The sequence below is a fragment of the Spea bombifrons genome, chromosome 1 (assembly GCF_027358695.1).
Source record: "Spea bombifrons isolate aSpeBom1 chromosome 1, aSpeBom1.2.pri, whole genome shotgun sequence".
NCBI classification, from domain to species: Eukaryota; Metazoa; Chordata; class Amphibia; order Anura; family Pelobatidae; genus Spea; species Spea bombifrons.
The window spans coordinates 16,286,969-16,295,776 of NC_071087.1; positions in this window are offsets into that span (position 1 = coordinate 16,286,969).

Here is an 8,808-nt window from a genome sequence, read left to right on the forward strand (position 1 = left end):
TCACTGTTTTAATCCTTTAAGTGCTACTTTTGGCAAGGGTTAAGTTGAATTGTAAAATTGCATAACCCACTTGGCATTTAAAGGATTAACATGGAATTCCACCCCCATAAACTATCGTAGGCATTAGTGTTAAGGTACAACCTCAAGAGCCACGGTACTGTCAGTTTTCATTTTTCTCCAGCTGACGCGTCTTTTATCTATATGTTATGTGTTTTATAGAAATTGTGTCATTGTGTACTGATTTAATATTTTATTTTTGAAGGGTTAATTCTGTGCTCTGCCATGTTTCTCATAGACTCCCTTATGTTTAGTACTAAAGATTTTTTTTTAATATTTACAAGCACTTTACCAGAGTTTGAACTTCCATGAACGGGTTATTAGGTTTTTTTTCTACATCCGCCTGACCCTTGAATTAAATTTTCCATTATTTATTCATAAACACCATGCTGCACATATGTAGGGACCGCAGAGTAATCTTTTTTTTTATGGAATAGAAAAACTTTTTATGAACAAGCCCCTAGAATTGCTGATATGAGCCTCACGGCAGTCATGTTTCCATTTTTTTCACAGGATACTTATTGACAGTAGAAATCCAGACCTAGATCTTGTTGAAAAGGGGATCGATTAGAACACAAACACCCTGTAATAGCGGCCTACAACCAGGGAAAGTGGTCTTCAGTGTCTTCCGTGGAAAGTAAAAGGGCCAGATTAGTAAAAAAAACATTTAAGGATATTTTTAATGCCATTGTGTAAGTAACTTAAACATACATATATCTTGATAGATCTGTCTTGATCTCATGTACATGAATCAAACATTTTTTTGATTCATACACTAACCACATTATTAAACCTAATCTAAACAGAGACAGAGACTCTTGTCAGCATACCTGCAAACTTTCAGCATGGACCTCAGTAGGATCTCATTAGGGTTGGGCCTTCAGAACACATGGTGATGCTTAGAAACTGAAACATTGCACCCCTATGCAAGCTCATGGCTTAGAGCTTCAAGGTCATCTCTGGCCAGTCAATAAGACAGGGATCATTTCCATTGCTGCTCCTGGGGCTTTTCCTTATTTCACGTGGCTTTTGGGATGTGTGACTATACACATGGAGCGTCAGGAACACTGGAAAAGTTAAATGGATTCTACTTTTCAATTAGGGCCAGATGAAAAGAATTACCTTGTGCCCAAAACTTGCGTGGGACAAGCCTTGATCCTCGTATTGGTGGCTTCTTCTTGTACATACTCCTCAGGTGTTGCGACGTCACAATGCATATGGCATGGTGTGATATCGGTGTCCAGAAACTTTCGATTTCCTTTCTCTAGTTCATATTTCATCAAGCGCTGATTGTAATAAAACATTTTGTTGAGGTACCAGCTACTGTGCCCCTCGCAGAATGTTTTAATGTAAAAGATCCAGAGGAGCTCCCTTTCTTTACCTCCCATTTTGCTTACCTGTTTTGTCTAAGTGGAACAGCACCTTTAATCTATTTATAAATGAATCAAGGCAAAATGTTCAAAACATCCTGTTTTCAGAAAAGACATTTGAGGTCATGCTTATTTGACATTACATCATTTTCTATGTTGCCCTGATAAAATGTACATCTACTTCAACTAAAGACTCTATCTTCTCTTGGGCTTATGTGGCTATAACGATTTCCCAAAATTTCCCTTTTAAGTATAAAAAAAGGTTTTAATAGTACAAACCCTGAATAGTATGATCTGTATCTATTTGGCCTGGGCTACGGTTAATTTGACGTTTGACCCTATTATATTTTACTATTTTTTTCCTATTTAGTGCGCAATTCTCACTATTATATTCCTTTATCTACTGTTAATTTGGTACCTGGGGTAGTGACACATCCTTTAAAATGCGTTATGGCCCTAATAATATTGCTCTCACGGCTTAAGCTCCCAAACAATCTATTTCACTTTATATTTTGTAATCTGTTAAATCTTTTGGACATTGTGGATATAAAACAGAGGTGGTGGTATTGATTTTACCGCTTTTTAGGGTATATTTATTAGTGTGTTTACTGCAGGTGAAATTTAACATGTACTGGGTGTAGTAAATCAAGCGCTGGTTATATAGATAACTAGGAATCTTTGGATTGTGATAAAATGTGCGCCTTTTCAATTAAAATGAAACCAGTCGCAAAATACAAGCTGCTTACGTGGAGATGCGTTTTAACGATTACAAAAAGACTAGAGAAAGCATGTTATGTGTGCACACGAAACATCATGTAAGAAAAAACATCTATGGGGTTGGTTTAGATCCAGGGCAAACAATTACAATTCTACCAATGAATGAATGAATTTGCCATTTTTCGTATAAATTCCCTTGATACATATTATTATGGTGCAAAGGGTGATTTCATTACGAATCCATCAACTAACTCACCCCTATATGTCTAGGTGGAACTGCATACTAGAAATGGCATTTTTCCCCCCTTGAAAGTTAACTGTAAATTGTGTGATTTGGATTATTTTTTAGCTCAAATTTTTTTATTTTAAAAAGTACATGCTGAACAGTGACATATTCTGGCCTAAGCCAACTAGGCCTAGGGCACCAGGTCTAGGAAGGGACAGCCCCTCAGGCCCCCCCCTGCTACATCACTACGTAACAGGCTAGTTAAAAGGGATTTCATTTTGATCTTGCTAAAAAACGGAAACAGATTATATATATCTATATATCTATATATATATATATAGATATATAGATATATATCTATATATATCTATATATATATATAGATATAAATATATCTATATATATAGATATATATAGATAGATAGATAGATAGATAGATAGATAGATAGATAGATAGATATATATAATCTGTTTCCGTTTTTTAGCAAGATCAAAATGAAATCCCTTTTAACTAGCCCGTTACGTAGTGATGTAGCAGGGGGGGCCTGAGGGCCTGTCCCCTCCTAGACTTGGTGCCCTAGGCCTAGTTGGCTTAGGCCAGAATATGTCACTGTTCAGCATGTACTTTTTAAAATAAAAAAAATTGAGCTAAAAAATAACTTATCCAAATCTATCTATCTATCTATCTATATATATCTATATATATATATATCTATATATCTATATCTATATATATATATCTATATATATATATATAATAACAATGCTATTATGTAGTGCATACGTTCCAAGGTGAAATAATTGTCTTGAAAACAATGATGTAATTAAGAAACAACAAGATATTATAGTAATATTATATGATAAGAGGGTATTGTACAATTATCACAGTGTGTTTGGGTGACAGATCTTACAATGTCTGCAGTAAACAGCTAATTATGCAGCCAGTTCTAGCATAATAATGAGACATATTGTTGATAAACTAGAAATCAAGAATGTAATAAAATAAGAAATAATACCTCTCGATTTACATGGTGTAATTTCGTCGTGTCAGATCTATGATGGTAGCCACACTGGGACTGTAAATAATCTTAAGAACAATAAAATAATGAACCGCACATCGCTCAGATATCATATATTAAAATAAGACTGGAAAGACTGGAAATACCGTCAGAATTACAATAGAATATATTGAATCAGATGAGATTGTTTGAAGTTAATGACACATAGTTGCAATGTTTTCAAACACACCCCATGGAACAGGGTGTTATAGTTGGCTGAAAAATATTTTGGACGTTGAAGAGGGAGAAAAAAATATTCCCCAAGAGGAAAATTGTGGGATCTAGTATTGCGCTCCCAAGGGTAGCTATGCCATCAACGCTCTGATACCAGCCCATTTGCAGGTATCCGTCGCACCATGCAGACAAGCCACAATTGTTTTTAATTTATTTTCTAAAGATTTAATGGACAATGCCTCTAAAAGATTGACCAAAACACATACTTATTGTGCATTTTGATTGAAACATTGTGTCATGTACACACTGCTGTTGGATTTCCCCACTATAAGCTATTTTATTATTAGTAGCGGAAAAAATCACTTTCATGTGGATGCCATGCAACAAATGCAACGATTCAATATATTGGTGTAGCATCCTTGAGATTGCCCATGTAACACCAGGACAATGGTCAGATGTAATCTGAATTCTAGTAAATTCCATAAAAAGGCTACCTAATTTTATTCTACTCGTACATGCTAACCTGAAAGAAGGAAATAAAAATACACCCAAATAAGATCGGCTCATGAAATAGTTGCATCATGCTGTTTTGGGACTCTTGCATAGCAATTCCAGTTCACCTGCAGCTTTTACGACGTAACGTATCTGTGTTTACCCTCACATGCCAGGCAAGATGCAGAGATGTCTGTTAATACATCTTAGTACTGCGAATCCTTTGCTAAACCATCATTATTTGAAGGGTTACGTACTAAACCTATCTTATCAAAGTGAAGTAGAAACCGAACACATTTGTGCTCTCTTTAGTACTCTTTGTCTGACAAATTATATTTTTGGTTGAGTACACTAGGGAGGCCAGAGAAAACACGTCCTCCTGGGAATCAATACATCCAAGGTAATTGTTGTATGTAAAGAACAAATATCTGGCTTCCTCTTCCTTCCCACAAGGTTAACAGATGGCTCAAGGTCACCAGGGACATGCAGATTAAGTGTTTTTTTATACCTTTACTTAATTTCAGATTTGTAGCTCTGGTTTCCTGTAGGAAATTACATTTTCAAAAAAAAACACACTTTCCATGATGAGATATTCTCCAGAAGTATGCTTAACTTAAAGCATAACTTTTAAAATTAATTTTGTATTCAAATGCAATATTAATGGAAAAACTAAATGTAGATTAGCACTGCAACTAAATGTGGTTATTTGATGTACTGTATCTATACTATGTATGGATACCAGCCTTTTATCCTGACCATAAGGGTTACAAGAAACAATACAATGCTCAAAGTTTACATTGTGAGGTTTAAAGTTTAAACCTTTAAGGTTAAAGTTATATTTTGAGATGTTGAGAGTTTGACTTGAGACTCATGCCAAAATCATTTTGGGTATGAGACACGTGCAAATGAGCCAAAAATGATTCAGACAAATCAGGGGTCATTTTAAATTTGGGAACAAAGTTAGTTGTCCAACCCCTACATTTACTCTCATTCTCTCACACTCTCATTTTTGTTCACTCTCTTTCATGCTCTCTGAATGTCTCCATATCTTCTCTGCCAACCACTTCTGCTTCTGTGTCTCACATCTTCTTTTCTCCTTTCTCCTCTTTTCTCACTTCTTTTTTTCTCTCTTCTTTCTTCCGGTGACATACTCTCCTCCGATTCTCCAATCCGGGGAGATACACTAACCAGAAGCTCAACCATTTTGGCGTAAGTTCACAAGGGACATTCAGAGAGTGTAAGATAGTGGGAGTGAAAGAGCACGTGAATTTTGGACTAAAATACATAGCTTTTTGTTTTTATCCAGTTTGTTGGAGGTCTGGCCTTATTTTGGGAGATTCATATGAATTGAATGAATGAATTCAAATAAACGTCTATTGTTCAAACCTAATGCTGATTTGATTGTTCTGTTCATTCACTTTGCATTTTGTTAAAAAATGAACATTTTTGAAAGCATTCTTGCTTTATATGATTTTTTCACACCTTCCTAAAACATTTTCACAATACTGTACATATACATAATTTTATCAGTGTTATCTAACCCTTGATGATGATTATTATTACAAATTATGTAAAATGATGTAACTATTCCAGTATGGCCTTCATAGCAAACCCGTCACGAGCGTCATTAAAAGGAGGAGCATCAGAATAATACATCATATCCTGTCGCTCAGCATGTTGAATGCCGTCCAAGGATGTAAGTGCTTGGGGACAGCTGGTGTGCTATAATGTGGGTAGTCAAAATACAACACTGAGTACACTCACAGTATTACCATCAAAATAAACACAGTCCTTTTTCTGGTACAAATTTTAGTTATTACATATTCTAACATTTTGGTATTTTCCAGACCCCAGCTTAATTGGATTGTTCCATGCATGTACTGTGTCCCAAGTCAATGGAGCAAGAGGGTCCTTGGGTTCATTCCTTGAATTGTCTCCTCGTGGCTCCCTTTTGTGCTAAGTTTCTTAGAAATAATGTCCTCATGTTTGTTTTAAAATATCCCCTTTATCTTTACTTGTAAACTGTATGTCCCCAAATAAAACTTTCAAAGGGCTGTTCTCATTCATTGTTTTCTTGTTTTGCTTGCACAAGCTGGCCACCAAGACAATAGAAGCAGGGCAAGTGGTCCCAATATTCATATTTTAGTTCCCTTTGTGTTTATTTACTTTTGTTTGGATCGGATAAAAATACCCCCTCTCTTTTTGTCCTGTTTCTGTGAATTTAGCAGTCCTCGGGCTTCATTCAAAAGGCACATCTGCAGTATCCCCCAGGCATTAGATAGGGGGACACTACAGAAACTTAAAGGGACCTCCCAGCTATCACATGCATTAAAGTACACATGAAGGCTGGAGTGCACCTTTTAATATAGAGTAAAAAAGGTTCATTAAATAGCTAGTTTACCAAAGTCAACTATTGTGCTCTAAGAATAAACAAGGCAGGGCTATGTGGTGGCTTTTCACTAAGTTTCCATAGGCGCAACGTCCTCCCACAAACCTTGATAATGGACACAAGCAAAGTACCTGATGCAGGAGACTATATAGTGTGGTCTACCTTCTACACCTGTGATCCTGTAACAGTTCTCAAAGATTGTAGCAAGTTACCTTGCAGGTTGTCTTATTTTGCGCACATTGTAAGCATGAGACAAAGTCCACAAGTCATTAAAGCAGTGGCATACTGGTATAGACTAGAGGGCATATTATTATTATTTTTTTTATTATTATTAATATTATTATTATTATTATGTTTTATTTATTAGACACCAACAAATTACGCAGCTCTGTGCAATTGAAATGGGGCAGTTAACACACATAGTAAATATACATTAATACATATAGACACATCGGGAGATGAGAACCCTGCCTGTAAGCTTGCCATCTAGCCTTATTGTACATTTATACAAAGTTCCTGGCAGGAATGGTGCGCTGTTGAGGGCTCGGCTTGGGAGCTTACAATCTAAGTGGCATCAATGGTGGCAGCAGAATAGAGATGCAGGTGTAAATGTTAAAGGCTGAACTCAATAAACGTATGTCAATTAAAGGTAAATTAGAGGAATTATTATTTATAGGGACTAGGAAAATGCAACTTTTAGGCCACTAATGAATTCTGATGCTCATGATCCCCTTACCCCCCCAAAATATTTTAAAAATAAAAAAAAAGGAGGTTAAAAAGATTCTGATGCATATTCTGAAAACAAACCAAGGCTAAAAGTAATTAAAATGGCAAAAAATGTAAATTCTATCCATAACATGAATCACAATAAACAAACACGTGGAATAGATAGATCTAATAGCATAACCTCATATCATGAAAACCTGAAACATCCATGATTGCTTTCGTTTTCAGACTATGGGTGGATGTGGGCCATGAAAAGCTTAGTTCACCTGAAACAAAATCTAAATTACATGGAGCAAGATTTATGATAATGTGTTTATTGTTGCAACAGCAGTTGTGGAGGAAGTTACAGATCTATTATTCTATGTTGCTTGTTCAGGTCAGACACTATGAAGGAAACCCATTTACCTTTTTATCTGATTCCGCACATGAATAACATTGCAAATAACTTCCATTTACTCCATATTACCTCCAAAAACATTTTCGTATATAACTTCCATAGAGAATACATCCCAAATTTAGTTATTTTGGGTATCGTAATATAAAGATGAATAGAAATTGATTTGTAAACCATATCATTGTTTGACTCATTTGTCCTTTATCTATGCTGTTGCAAATAAGGAAGGGGGGGGGTGAATCTCCATAGAAACCCAAATCCTCCCCCAAATAGCTATCCTTACATCTACAGGACATTAAAAATGTCTTTATGCGAAAACAAATTTCACTTGACCTTGATTCTGGAATACGATCTACTTTGTTCTACAAAGCAAAGAAAACACGGAGATCAAGGAAAAACAGACCCTTTTTTATTATTTTGTACAGTATGTGCTTATATACATATGCAGCACTAAAAAAAATAAATATATGAATTCTACAAAAGAAAACAATTGGCTTTATTTATTTCTTCCTTTTATTTCTGATTGCAGAAGATCCAGGCCAGCAGTACAATTTGATTAGTGCACAGAATATATTTATTAGATACAGCTTGTGGGCTGCAACAGAAAATAAATATTGTAATGTTATGCACTGATAGAAAAAAAGAAAAAATATATAATATTGAATCTATAATTCATGAATTGGATCACCATTAAAGCTTGTAGACTTTTTTTTTTTTATTTTATTTTAATTTTATTCTCCAAAACATTAGTAAAGCAATCAGATTTTTAGTAAGCACAATATGTTCAAATATTCATTACAGATTGCAACTAATTGTATTGTATGAAATGCAGCTCTGAATATAAAGCAGAATGAGCTACATATGTGATTAAGCAATTGGGGGAGGGGAAGTTTTCAAAATGACTGAATTTGACTACAAAAAAAGGTAAAAGGAGGGACAAATGACTTCTATGATCAATCCTAATTAATCAAAGGCAGCAATGCAATGGAATTTAGCCACATTTAATAAGCAAAGTAGAACAAATGACTAGTGCTCAAATCCAAACCTATAAGTGTATATGTTAAATAAACGTGCAGATTAAATACTGTAATTTGGTGAAAGTACTCAAGCTCATCTACCACATTAAGGCTAACTGTGGGAGGTGTTCTTAACTTAAATATGGCGTTACTAAACTAAAACAAAATGGCAGGGCTGCTACATTTCTT